Genomic DNA, 14881 nt, shown 5'->3' with positions numbered 1-14881 from the left:
TTTTGCAAGGCCACAATATTCCTTTTTAATACACATAAGTCACCCCTAGAGTAGGGCCAGAACAGCCCAGTGTGCAGTCTGCGGAGCATTTAAAAACGTTGACCATGTACATTTAAGTTTTACATGTCTGGTAGTGAAAAACTCTTCAATTCATTTTTACTACTGCAAGGCCTACCTCTCCCTTAGGAAAACATTGGAGTTACCTTTTTACATGTTATGATTGTCATTTCTAAATAGGAACAGGTAACCAACTTGTGTTTTGTGTCTCCGGAATTGTAATAAAAAATCCTAACGTATGGTGAAGGTGGATTTTAAATAAAAATGTTGAAAATGTCATTTTTAGAAAGTTGCATTTTCCTGTCTAAGCCATTTGGTGCCTGCAGCCTGTCTCTGGGTCACATGGCTGGGTGTAGTTGACAGTTGGTCTTTGTGTATTCCACCTAGCTAGTCACACACAATTGTGGGTTTAGGCGTTACTGGATGGGCCATCACTTGTAGGATGGGAGGGAAGACCTTGACCCAACCCCAATTACACTTGAATAGACTGTAGCATTCCTCCACACAAAGGGCTGCATACCCCGTGTAGTTCTTTTGGAGCCAGGGCCAGGGAGGCAGGGCACATGCGCACTTCAGAGGAATGTCTCTAGATGCTACTCCCCACTTCAAAGGCACAACTGGATATAAATACTGGAGCTCAGACACCAACTCTTCAGTACACTTATGGACCTGTGCATAAACTGCCAGGAAGAAGGACTGCTGTGCTACTGTAAGGTCTGCCGCTCTGCTGGACTGCTATTCTGGAGTTGGGGGATACAGCAATAGTCAATCCCTCCAACGTATGGAAAATTAATTTTGTAGGATTCTCCTCTCAGTACCTAAGAGCTGTTCCACATTTATTTGCCACTCTGAACTTGGGGGTCCTTTTTCTATCTGACACAGCCAGAATCCAGCCACTACTGCTTTGACATACGATTTGGACTAAGAATACGACAGCTTTAAATTGCAAGTTCATCCGGGATTGTCTTAAACTGTCCTCATTTATTGAAACTCCCTGGCTGAATTATATAAAAAAGGTTTTTTTGGACTTGGAACATTCTGAATATTTTGACCTCTCAAACACATTAGAGTGTATCAACGGAAAGGAATTAAAAAATGCCTGTTTATCATTGTTTGAGGACCTATGATTGACTTCTGATTTTCTTAAACCCAGTGTGGTTAAAAATCAAATGATGCTGGTCACCTACAATATGCAACCATACCTACATTTTGTGCATAATGCCGGACACAGGTTTGTTTTGACTCGGTTCAGATTAGACATTTTCCATCATTTGGTAAGCTTCCTTAGAGCATATGACTGGTCTGAAACTTTTCAAATGTCCTTGTGATAATACTTAAAATCAGAGCACTCAGCATATTGTCTTTTTTTGTAATTTTACAAAGATTTGAGGAAGTGATTAATAGTACCTATCCTGAAAGAATCAAAATTTGCAAAATGTTTCCCAGCTTATTTGTTTCTGCCAACTTCTCCCACTTCATCTATTTTCTGTACTATGTCAAGTTACTTTGGGAAGAAATTCAGCTCAGGAACCGAATTTTACCAAAATGCTCCTGCTATTTTATGATGATTATTATATTAATGACACTATTTGCACTAGTAGACCACAATGTAATGTCTGCTGATTTTAATTTTTGTACATATTTATGTATGTCTGATTTAACCTGTTAATGATATTGTATCATGTTTTGTACGTTTTTATGATTTTTACACGAAAATTGATTAAAGCTTATTTTGATTTTTGTTTGGCTGCTGCTCTGAAGAACTACTTCTCTGCTGTGCTGACCTGCTGCCCCCTTGCCTGAGTGAGGAGGACTGAATCTGCTCCCACAGACCTTCCTCCTGCACCTGGACTCTTGTCATCTCTCACCTGCATCTGGATTCTGTCATCCATGTGTCTACTTTGACAAGTAGTGCCACCCAAGCCCTGGATCCTTGGAAGTGAGTTTAAGGTGCTATGCTAGCTTCTGTGGATCCAGCAGAACTGATGCATCTCCTCAGCTGCGCGGTGCAAAACCGAACAGAACCGATGCATCACCACTGGTGAGTGGATTGGACTCATCACTAAGATCCACATCGCATAACAGCCCATTTGAACCGCCACTATACAACGCATCCTTGGTTCAGGCCCTTGCATCTCTCATTGACAGCAGCCACAACACCAGACTCCGCATTGCAGCTCTTCTGAACCGATGCATTGCCTCGACTGTGTGCCGCCTTCTTGTTGCCAGACTTCGCATTGCAATCCCCGTCAACTTAATCCTCGACGGTGATGCAGGTCCTCGCATCTTAGCTTCATTGCATCTCAGAAACGATGCATTGCTTTGTTTGAGAAACACATCTTCAGCATGGATTTTCACAACGCTCCGCAAACCAGGATTTAACATACTTTTGGGTCTAACTGGGTCCATGTAGCCAGCACATGCTCTATTGCTGTCGGCCTGAACTTGTGACTTCATACCGGCCTGACAGAACCAGATATCCACGGTTGGTGCGTTGTGCTTTTAAGTGGTATTGTTACTAAAATCTTTAAAATGTAATAAACCTTGTTCTACTGATTTTTGTCATTTTTGTTTTGTTTTATTTGTTAAAGAAAGTTATATTTTTCTAACTTGGTGTCAGATTCTTTTTGTGTGGTGTTTTCACATGTTATTTGAAGTGTTGCACAAATACTTTACACATTGCCTCTACGTTAAGCCTGACTGCTCTGTGCCAAGCTACCAGAGGGCTGAGCACAGATTAAAATTAGGGTTGGCTTGTGCCTCGCAGTGACAAGGACTGCAGTTGCTGTTTGACCAGGGCTCACATCCCAGTCAATCAACAATCCAGTGTCTCACAACACCCAAATACAGAAATAAGCAACCAGGGAGCAGTCAACCTTTGAGAAGGGTCTTCCAATGCGATGCTACATGCGTTCCTGCAATTTTAGCTGTTTGAGCTAGAAACAATTTTTTTGCTGAAATCTGTAGTTTATGCATCAGAAGTTGGATTATGTAGCAAATGCGGTTAATCCATAATTATGCTCAAAATACAGTGGCCTCAAAATTGCATTATTAAAGTGTCATTGACTCTATGTTTACAGCCTGTAACTGTGGCTTGGAAATTTAAATGACACCTGTGGTTTGCAGCACTTATTGTGCCATGCACTAATGTGAGGAGTGAAAACATGACTTTAGACCTCGCTTGTGTAGCCTGACAGCTGCAGCTTGAACCCTGCTGCACAGACCTGTAAAAATAACACTTTTAAATACATGCACCACAAGAGGAGAGAGGAAAAAATCATCAATCTGCCTCTCACTTTTATTAACCTACACACTCTAAGACTGATGAAACACGAAATATTTTCCTACTTGCTATAATGATCCGTCTCTTTTTGAAGTGCTGCCCTGACCCACTTGCCATGGCATGCTTCATCACTAGGCACACTTCAACACTTTTATTTAACATGTATGTATATTAGTTGGAGGTCAACCATCTGTTATACTCAGGACTCTGAATAAAAATGTTATATCTTTCTAAATACGATACCCATTCATTAGGTCTCGCCTGGCGTAAGACTGCGCAGACATGCGCAGTCTCGCTGGCGAGATTTAACGTTTTAGGGTAGATTTCTCTAGTGGGCTTTAAGCCCCGCCCCTCGTTTCCATTTGCTGGCGTCACCGTTTATGCTAAACAGTGGCCAGCCATTGGAAAAGAGCATCTAGTGACGTACACTTTTCTCCTTTAGAGCCGTCCCAGTTGGACTGGCTGCCCCGACTTACTGCTGGCGTAAAAGTTTTTTTTATCTTTATGGGGCCAAACACATGGCCCCATAAAGACAAGAAACCAGTCATGCGAGACAGTCCAACTGGGACGGCTCGCGAGCCAGTTCAACTGGGACGGCTCTAAAAGACTGAAGGCGTCCTCCCCCGACTCACGTGCCGACAATCTGGCTGCCATATTTAATTTAAATAGTCCAACCTCAGGGTCGCGATTCGACACCCTAAATTGCAACAACTGTCTGTTTCTCCACTCCAGGCCACGTCTTCAGGGCCCGTAACACTAGGCTGTACTCTGTCTTTCTTGGTCGGCGGCCATGTTAGGTGAACTCACCCTATCCGCATCTCAGGCTGCATGATGGCGGTAGCTCGGCGGGCCCCGCCGCATGGCGCGTGATGTCACGTGCAGCCGCCGCCGGTTGCGGGCGCCATCGAGGGCGACTCTTCAGGCCCCGTCCGGAGTTCGCGCTGGTGAACCAGAGGCTGAGGCCACGCGCACCGTCACCGGTGCTGACACAGGTACTCCGTGAGGCAGCCACAGGAGGCCTTGGTGACCGAAGCCCGGTGAGACTGCGGGACTAGATGTGCCCCGGGAGCTGGGCACCGGTGGCGAGGACTCGCCCCAGACTGGGGAGAGCAGAGAGTCGGGGCCAGAGGCAGCAGCGGGAGGGGGATCAGCACTGGGGCGGAGAGGCTGAGGGGTGTGCGGGCAAGGAGAGCAGAGGTGAAGCAGAGGTGTAGAGGCTGAGTGGGCACAGAGGAGTGCAGAGATACCGAGGGCTTTGCAGTAGTGCAGAGCTGAAGAAGAGGCTGAGGGTGCTTCAGAGAGAGGTGGTCAGAGATGCAGAGAGGAGGGCAGAGGTGAGGAGACAGAGGGGTCACAAGTGAGAGGAGTACGAAGAAACTGAGGGGGGGCACCAGTGAGAGGAGGGCAAGAAACTGAGGGCACTGCAGGGGCAGAGGTGAAGAGACTGCAGGTAAAAAGAGGAGTGTAGAGATACTGAGAGGGCTCTGCAGGAGAGCAGAGGTGAGGAAGAGACTGAGGGCACCTGTGAGAGGAAGACAGCGATACTGAGAGGGCAGATTTGAAGAGGAGAATGATGGGGCACCAGTGAGAGGAGGGCAGATATACAGAGGGCACTGCAGTGTGCTGAGGTGAAGACAAGGACGAGGGGCCACCATTAAGAGGGCAGAGCCAAGAGGGCCCAACAGGAGGGCAGAGGTGAGGAAGACACTGAGGGCATAAGGGCACTAGAGAGAGGAGGACATATACTGAGAGGGCACTGCAGAGGCGAAGAGACTGAGGGTGCCACAGTGAGAGGAGGGCAGAGACAACTATCTGGCACTGCAGGGGCATAGGTGAAGAGTCTGCAGTGGCACAGAGGAGGGCAGAGACACTGATCTGGCACTGCAGGAGAGTAGAGTTGAAGAGACAGGTGGCACCGAGGAGGGCAGAGATATTAAGAGGGCCCTGCAGGAGGGCAGAGGTGAAGAGACTGAGGTGGCACTCTGGAACTCAATCTGGAATAAGCATTGAAAATGCAATAGGCCTCACCTTTTATTAAGCTAAAGCCATTTGCTTTGCTATATAATACCATTAGCAAAGCAAATGGCTTTAACTTAATAAAAGGCGAGGCCTATTGCATTTTCAATGCTTGTTTTTAATTTATTTGTGGGTTCCCATGACAGGATTGAAGATATAACTGGCTTGATTGTCTCAAGGTACCTATCACACTACCGTCCATTAGTTTGAGTCAACATGTTTTGGCTGCTTGCGAGTGGCCTAAAGGGGTGACGGTCTTCCTAAGGATTGAAAGTCGCCTATTCAGTCAGTACTAAGCTGTCAGCCATTACAAAGTAGCCCAAAAGTGTTATCAACACAAACATAAACATAATATTCTCGCAATTTGTATTACAGAACTGAACGAAATTTGCAGTCATCACACTAATCATTTTCAACCCAGGGTTAACTTACGAGCATCGTCCTCTAATCAAACAATCTTCAAGGATTCCAATGCCACCCAGACACCATGTTTTTCTCTCTGTCACACTTTTGACAGACAGGTCATGAACCAGATTTTGAATATTAAATAAGCACTCTTAAGCACACCTTGCTGCCCACAAGGAGGAGTGTATAATATTTAAGAGTGGTATCTGTGTTACATTAGAAATGGCATGCTCTGCTAGGGACTAGATCCAGATTGACATTGTCACTGGTCAGGCTGTAACTGGCTCATAGGAAAAATGTGATTATAGATTATACACTTTAATTTATAACTTGTAACGTGCATGTTGAAGCCAGGAAAGTTTATATTATTACCCTTACTGAAGGTTCACCTAAGTCCGACAAGCTCTCCTGTTTTTGCTCTCTGATTAATTTATCTATTTTTTAAAGACCCGCAATGAGATTGAGACATGCTTGGGCAGATTGACTGTAGCTCTTTTATAATTATATTTTATTGATGTATCTGCAAATAATGTACAGATGTATGTTTATTAGACTGTTATACTTATTGAGGGGCTTTTACGGTTCTTAACTAAACGGAATATATCTTGATTTGATATGACCTGTATACACTACAGACTCCATTCCAAACCTCATTTATTAATTAATAAAAATGCAAGTTAATGGTAAAGTCTGACTTTTATTAAATATAGGGGAAATGTCATTTTTAAAAAGTTACCATTACCCTGGCTGAAGCTGCTGGGGCTAAATTGTGTCAGCTCTGCAGGCACTGCCCAACCTATACTTGGCCTGAATAAAGTGTGAAAACTGCTCCCAGAGCAAGGACAGTGGCCTCGGAGTTGGGAGGAGTTTTCTTCCCCTGGCAAGAAGACCAGCTGGGCTGGGCCCAGGAACTTAATTTACTATATAAGGGACCTTCCATGCCACAAGCAAATGTTATGTGACACTTAATACATTTGTCTCCGTAGTTAGGCTGGCACTAAACCTAGTGGGTTACCCACAGAACACCTTTTGAGTGACAAGAGGATTGAACTGCTCATTACCCTGGCCACATCTCTGATTGGGCACAAAGGGATTGCACAAGGAGGGAAGTGTGTTCCCACTTTGGAATTTGAGAGTGAGCACACTGTGGGATTGTTTTGAGTAGGGCAAACAGGAAATACTGAAAAAGTGACGAGGGTTGCCACAGGAGCTTTTACCCCATTGGTTAGGGAATGCCCAGGAGTCAGCCCGTCCCAATAGCTGATGCCAGGCAGAAATTTTACATGATTGAAGACACCCTTCTCAGAACACTCTGGAACTGTGGAAGAACAGAAGAAGGACTGCACCTCCTGTTCGAGTCCTGTGAGGTGACCTAAAGAGCTGGACCTGCTCATATGTGTACCCAAAACCAAGTAGTGGACTTTAAGGGTAATTTGGCTGACCTCCTGTATGGCTACAGGAACACAACAAACTGCAAGAGGTGTTTTTCCGAAAGTTCCCAACTGACCATTCGCAATTGGACCGAAACTGGACCCTACTGTTGGCATCTGCCTGACACTTTGAGAGTCTCTAAGTTTCCCCTATGAAGTTCTGGGCACCTTAGACGTGTACTCTTGAGGTTGTTTGGGCACCAAAAGTAAATATGGGAAGTTTGAAAAACTTTTCCTTAACCGCTCCAGACAGACACACTGGAAAAAGTGTCTCACCAGCAGTCACCCTGCAGCAAATTGAATTTAAGTTTCATCACATTTAAGACTCCCGGCACCTCCTGAAAAAATTACTATGTTCTATTCTGTTTTGGGACTTGCAAAATTTTTAGTTAAAAAATCTCCAAACCATCCAAGATCAACCTGATTCAAGTATCTCGCCTTCGGTTCCACAATTTCAGTTGTGGTTCACTGATGACAGATTTTTTCTCCGAGAAAGTGACAAAGTCCAAATCTGTGTTGGAACTTCTAACAAGTTTACATTTTTTTTCAGAAATATGACAAAGTCACTTTCCGAAATGGAAAATAGAAACTTTTTTGACTTTTTGACTTCCAAACTTTCACCAGTACCAATCCAGTTAGTGTATCCGACTAAGGTTCCATCATGGTCAGCCTGAAATTTCACCTTGGTCCTGGTCTACCATGACCATTGACTCACATTCAGTAATTTATTTTTCTTGTAAATATTTTCTGTTAAATCTTTAAAAATTCATATCTCAGGTTCGTCTTATTACATTTTTGTCATTTTGTTTATTAAGTTTTTCTCTATTTGTATAAACTGATTTGGTTTTTTTTATGTGTTGTGTCTTTGAATTTTCAACTGTTTTAGTACTTTTAAATCCTTTACACATTCTCTAAATTAAGTCTGTGCAATTGCTACCTGGGACAGAGCTCAAGTTTAAATGATGGAAATGTTCAACTGGCTCTGACAGATTAGTACTTCAGAACTTGTGTTGGAATTCCATCCATCCCGATAAATAAGTCACTGTCTTATAACATGAAGGAAAACTCTGATAAAGCTTTACAATGTTGCAATTCTTTTTAATATTTTGATTATTAAATGTCACTACATATTCATTTTTATAATTCCAACCATACCTATTTTATGCACAAGAGTAGGACGTTGATTTTGATAACATCATAATACCTACTTCTAGTCTGTATTCTTGAGTGTGTCTATTCATGGTCAAAAGAGGTTTGGAACGCATTTCATTATGAAATCCTGTGAGCCTCATAGGACTGATTGTTGCCCAGAATGCACCAGTGTCATGTATTGTTTAAATGGTTTTGGACTATAGTGCAACAGGTTACTGTCACTAGTTAGTAAGGTGGCATCGAGCTAGAGAGTCTAGAAAACCTAAGTGCCAGCCATACTGTGAAGGAAAACTACAAAAAAATTATCAGAAGAACTACTAATGACAGACATCCTCAGAGCATCTTTTGAAGACAGGTAGGGAATCTTGCAGTCAGATTAAGAAATCCATGATAATTCATTCATGTGGTCCAAATGATCAGTCTCTCTGCACATAAACTGATCACTATTGTTACGCTTGGAGGCAAATCATAAGAGCAAATACCTTTGGGTTTAAACAGTAAGACTGCACTTAATTGAATTGGCCCATAAGCCTTTCTGAAGGCCTGATGCCGCATCTGATGATGGGTTGCTAGTTTAAATGTGCCACTTATAGTCCAAGAGTATAGGACTCGAACATTTTTCTGGTGTTTATGTTTCTATCACAGTATGCTAGTGTGTTTTCAATTTACTCCTACCTAGCCAAGCAGCAGATTGGCTCAACAATAATCACATCCAACTTAAACATATCAAAGACGAGAATGAGTCCAAAGAGGCCCAATGTATCTTGATGGATCTCAGAGCCACCTTTAGCTTTTCTTTTTGGACCCAAAAGTGATTTGGGTTATTTTCTGTAATCTCTATTGTGGTATACAATGATCCAATTTATTAAACTGGCAAAAAAATGTTTTGCCAAAGTAAACATGCGCGCAATATAGGCATCTGCTGCCCATGTGACTCACGGCGACCATTCTGAGGGCTTTAATTCAGTGTATGTATATTTGTGAGATTAGGAGGCCCCACAATTTTGTATTTCATATCCATCTCTCTCTGTTGCATCATTTGATAAAAAACTCAAGATAGTTATACTTTCCATGTCCCTTTGTATAGAAAGTCCTGAGAGCCAAGAGCCGAGTAGGAATCGTGTGTGAACATGAAGGGACATCTATTTGTGACAAGAATTCAGGAACATCCTGTGGAACAAGTTTTGTAGTAAGAAAATCTTAAAAAGAGCTCACACGGGTGAAATAGAGTGGTTTTAATTACCTCAACGTGTCATTTAAAAGAGATCATTCTTAGTAGCGTAATTAATAGTTTTAGGCAGTTAAGCACTGTTGCCATATGATTAGTATTTTTATATTTGAGTGCGCCAAGGGTGACAAATGATTTTACAAGGGACATGTTTATAATCTGAGACTTTACTTGTATAAAATACTTAAATGGGCCCTCTCATCTGTGAGGCTTGCCATATTACCATGTCCCGCCCATTGGAAGGAATGTACATCATGGTTCCGTCTGCTGACGTGGCTGCGGCCTGCAGCTGTGCCCCACGCGCACCCTTGAACTGCTCATGCTAAAAGCGTGGCTGGAACTGAGCCTCAAGAAGACTCAAATGTAATGGTAGATCACAAGTGACGCCACAAAAATTGACGACAAGGCCTTTCCCATACAGGCCAGATCAAAATACTTAGGACTTCATGTCGCTTTAAATAACCCTTTACCATGCATCCCATTCCCGGGGGGAGTGGAAAAACACAGTCGGTGAAAAGCCTCAGCTTTAAAGAAAAAAAATAATAAAATGTGTGTCTCCAACCTTTTCTCTCCTGCCACTCGCGCGCCTGTCCTTAATGAGCAGCTCCAAACGACAGCTTTAATCACTGCCCCTGGCCACTGAGAGAGTCTGTTAATGATGGAAAAGAACAGAGAGCCATTTGCATCAATCACGTCTAAATCACTTTTTATGATAATGCACCGGAGCGGAGAAGAAAGTCTCTCGTGTCTCCTGCATGATGATGCACCGCGGCGCTGTCTCCTCATCTCAGACCCGCACATAAATCTCCCCGAGATGCGCGCGCACCGCGCGGTCTCTGCGCGCGCGGCGAGCGCGCGGTGCCTCATTTTCCGCGCCATTAATGATCTACCACAGGGTAGAGTCAGGGGAGGTTAAGCAATCAGTCCCTTCGCTCCTCTTTTCAAGGAGAAAGCCCTCTTCACAGAAACAGAAAATCTCTTTCATGTGCGATGCGTGATTTCTGTGTCTGACAAATATTCAGCCGGCCTGCCGCCCGCTGCGTCATTCATTACCGGGTCTGGGAAGAGGTGTCCTGCTAGCAAATGTCATCTGCGTGTGATAGTAGATTTTTTGAGGGTCATTAGGACGCACTGGCAATGCAGACTGGTATGCTCATTAGAAAACTAGCGCACGTCTCAAGACATATCTCTGAATATCAGTAAAAAAGACCGTTTGGCCAAACGGTGGTTATGTGCGTAATATCCCATGACAGGTTGCGCGCGCATTGTATTTGGAACACCCCTCGGGTGCACCGTTAAGAGCGAAGCCATGTGCGCCGGTAACCTCATGGGGAGCGCAATATCCCCTGTGAAGGAGGAGAGCGGCAGAGTTGCAGCATTAGGATGCCAATTAGTCCTGTAAAAAACACCCTATTCTCACACCTAAAGAGATATGCACATTGGAATGTAGCTAGCCCCAGCCACCAGCAGGGGGACACCTCAGGGCGACACCTCAGGGCCAAGGAACTTTGTGGCGCAGGCGCTTCCATCTTTGGTTGAAGGAGGAGCAAGTGTTCACCTCTATGACATTTCCTTTCATCCAAATATTCACACGTGGGAAAGAAAGAGCTGGAAATAGTGTTTTTAACAGCTTAACTACTAGGCCTACCACCCCCCTCTCCCCTCACTCCCAGATCCCCCTGTCTTAACCCCTTTTTTGTGTGTTAGAGGTACCTCACGTTTAAACCTTCATAGTTTTTTCTACAAAAGTTATCCACACCCAATTTGTGTCCTTTCATTCTGACATACCAAGAATTTTAAATGTTCTCAGGGTTTCTCTGGGAAGAGCGAGAGAGCGACTAAGAAAATAGCGAAAATTTAACTACATTTGTTTTTTTTTTTAGTGTGAACATGGGAAGAAAGTAATACGCAAGAAAACATGTTTTTTTCCTCAAAAAATGGCCTCAATGAAAAGTTTGCTGTGCTTGGATCACTCTATTCCCAGGTCTGTAGAGCAAGCATAGCATATAAACACATTTTTACCACAGGTTTTGCATTTTCCTATGAGGTAGTCCATTTTTCCACATTTTTGCGTCTTCAACCTACTTGCAGTTGGTGGTGGAAACATGCGAAACCCATGGGAAATCTCGCAAAATTATACATTTCTGAAAAGTAGACATCATTCTGAATTCAGCAAGTAGAAATTTACATAAATCCCTTAAGGTTTTCCCAAATAAAGTAACGGTTGAAATAAAGAAATTATGAAAATGAGGAGGAAAAAACTGCTATTTGTGCCAACATTTTCATCTGTAACTTCTTGTCACAGTGACCGATTTACAAAAGCCATACGCCATTGTGTCTGACAGACAATTATGATCGAGGTGATAGATAGGGTTTATAGTACTTCAAAAACATGCAATACCCATCACAAAGAACAGGGCTGCACCTTGAGTTTTTTAGTGTATACCGAATATACAACTATTCATATGGTAAAATGTAAAGAAAGAAAAATGGGTTTGAAGCAAACCTATATACTGAAATTTACACAAGATGCTGGGTTTAGGAACAATGGTACATTTTTCACCACTGAATTTGTGGTTACTCATACTGTATGAAAATGTCCCTTAATGCCCCTTTTTACGTGGTCACCTCCATTTTTTCCTAGATTTTCCTACTGGTTTTAAAACTCTGAACATTGGGACCCTGATTTCCTGTGCCCAGTGTATGTGCTCTGCCACCTAAAACCATGTGAAAATGGTATACATCTAAGTGGCAAATTTAATTTACCTATAAGTCCCTAGTATATGGTGCAAAGTGTACCCAGGGCCAGTTGGGAGTATATGGTGCAAAGTGTACCCAGGGCCTGTTGGGAGACATGATGGCAATGCTGGGTGTTGGCAAATTTGTGGATCCCTACATATGCCAGGTATTTCCCTCACAGAAAATGTGTGTTTTAGCCAAACTTTGAGGTTTGCAAGGTCTTCTGGGTAAGAAAACTTCATGAAAACGACACAACATACACCACCCTGCACAAAAGTGTGTGTGACTTTTTCAGAAATATGTGGGTACAGTAGGATTCCCTGAATGGCGGCTGAGCTAATGTCCATATTTGGTGCTACCTACATTGTTAAAAACAATGCTGGCTGAAATATGATGTCTTCAGGTCATATTTTGAGGCATGTAGTGTTGCAAGTGCTAGGCCCAGCACAATAGTGGGATACTGCTTTTATTGGGAGACATTCATGAACACAGAACAGTAGAACATTTATTTTTACTGTTAGAAGGTGTTTCTGACAGTCTGAGCCACCCGTTTTTTTGCTTTTTGAACACCTAGTTGTTGAGCTTTTACTGTGGGAGAGCCTCATAAGTTGGGACTCACTCACAGTGAACTCATGATGAAAGAGACTGCATGTGGATTTTACTGGTTTCCCCCTGGTGAGAGTAGGCCGCTGCGCTGCAGCCGGAGTAAGGGGCACCAAGTGGTTACATGCAGGCAAGTGGTTACATGCGTGTGCACATGTGTAGGGGATGCATATGGGAGATTCCTGGCGAACGCAGCCCAGGAGCGGGTACAGATTGAATGGTGTGGCAGGAATTATGCATAGCTGGGTGGTGACATGGAAAAGGCTTTATACAATGGGAAGAAACATGTAAGGGAAAGTCAGTGTGCTTCACTGTTTTCACTGAAGGACCACTCCATTATTCTCCTATGAGGATGGGGATCACATGGGATAGTTTCACTTCCCTAGGGTCTAAAAATTCCAGACACACACTAAGGTCCACTGTAAATTAGATGAGAAGAAGTATTCTGCTGAATTCAAAACCATATATGTACTGCTTATGGGTTGACCAGAAATTTCATATTCCTCTGACTCAGCTCATAACCAGAGCCTGACTGGGGCTGACCCTGCCAGGCTGGATTAATGACCTTGCTCCCCAAGCTGCAGCCTCAGAGACCTGGCCCTTCACGGCAAGCATTCCAATGGTGAAGGTCTCCTCCCCAAGAAGAGAAGCTGGGTGGAGCTATAGGTTATTCATCAGCAGCTGTCACCTGGTGCCAGGCACCAAGCTTCTCTAGAGAGAAGGTGCCGTTGTGCTCCCTGGAAGATCTCGGGGGCCCGGGATCCCAACTCCGTCCCCTGATGGTGTTGGTGCAGTGGAGGAGGGCTTGCCATGGCACGTTTCCCCTGCCAGTTGAAGAAAAGTCGGGAGCGCCGTTGCGCTTCCGTGAAGAAGCCCTGGGGCCTGGGACCCCATCTCCGGGCCCCGAAGTGAAGGCAGAGGAGGGGGGAGTGCCGTTGCACTCCCCCCACGGAAGCGGGAAGGCAGGGGGAGTGCCGTCGCACTCCCCCGAAGACCCGCTGAAGCAGAGACAGCAATGTTTCTGCCCGCAGGAGCGGGCAGACCTGCAATGGAGTGCTGGCTCCCGCGGTAGCACACGAGTGTGCTGGCCAGATGGGGAGCCGGTGGAAGCTGCCGGGGTGGGCTTCCCGAGCAGCTCCCCAATGACCCAGATGAGTGGGGTGCACGGGTGGGACCTGGCCCCCAGAGAGGAGGTGAGGAGGTGCAAGGGGCCCGGGTGGGACCTGGCCCCCGAAAAGCCGCAGAAGCAGCCTGGGGTGGGCTCCCCGAGCTGCAATTCACTCACCTGGCGTGAGGGGTCTGGGTGTGACCAGCCCCCACCGGCCTGAATATGCGGGGTGAGGCTGCCAGCAGTGCGTCATGGCTCTCACCGAAGCAGCGGGGGAGCCGCTGCTCTATCATTCACGGGGCTGGAAAGAATCGGTCCATAATGCCTTGCAGGCCCGGACCGCCCTGCAAGGAAAAGCGGATGGTGCTCTGCCTGTGGTGGCCCCAGGAGGACGAGGTCACCGCCAAATGCCTGCAAAAGTGCAGGGGGAGCTGCGGGGGAAATGCAGTCTCCTCCAGCAGAAAGATGAAAAGTTCCACCCTCAGTTTCTGGGGGACTTACAAGAAGGAACCCCTAAAGGGTTAGCCATGGTTTTTAAAGCTTCATCAATGCTGGAACTTTTGTTTAGCAGCTGAAAGTTGACGCTTGAGACTTCAATACAGAGAGAAATGTTTAACCTGGATGGTAATTGAGGTGACTCCCCCTGGAGGTGGAAAGGTGAATTGGCACAATGGTGTATTTTCGCGTTAATGTTTCTTGTTGGGACTGTAAGTTACATGAGTAATGTGAAGTCATAATCAAAGTGTGGTTATGTTGCTGGACATTCCTGCTAGGGTGCTGGCTGTATATACTTAATCCTGTGATTATAACTGTGATGCCTTTTAGGGGCTGTGATTGAAATGCATTATAACTGTTATCAG

At 44.7% G+C, this 14881-nt stretch overlaps 1 protein-coding gene and 1 long non-coding RNA gene across 7 annotated transcripts in view; one reads left to right on the top strand and one right to left on the bottom strand.

Annotated features, from left to right (window-relative positions):
• The window catches only part of LOC146859144 (uncharacterized), a 51859-nt gene extending 49893 nt beyond the window's left edge, over positions 1 to 1966 (top strand). The window contains exon 3 of the long non-coding RNA XR_014979741.1: positions 1819 to 1966. This is a non-coding gene — a long non-coding RNA (uncharacterized LOC146859144). The remainder of the gene's footprint in view (positions 1 to 1818) is intronic.
• AUTS2 (activator of transcription and developmental regulator AUTS2) overlaps positions 1 to 14881 on the bottom strand; it is a 2674869-nt gene that overhangs the window by 406814 nt on the left and 2253174 nt on the right. The gene's annotated exons all lie outside the window — the stretch shown is intronic.

The sequence above is a fragment of the Triturus cristatus genome, chromosome 3_2 (genome assembly GCF_964204655.1).
Source record: "Triturus cristatus chromosome 3_2, aTriCri1.1, whole genome shotgun sequence".
Classification (NCBI taxonomy): Eukaryota; Metazoa; Chordata; class Amphibia; order Caudata; family Salamandridae; genus Triturus; species Triturus cristatus.
This window is presented reverse-complemented; position numbering and strand designations above follow the sequence as displayed.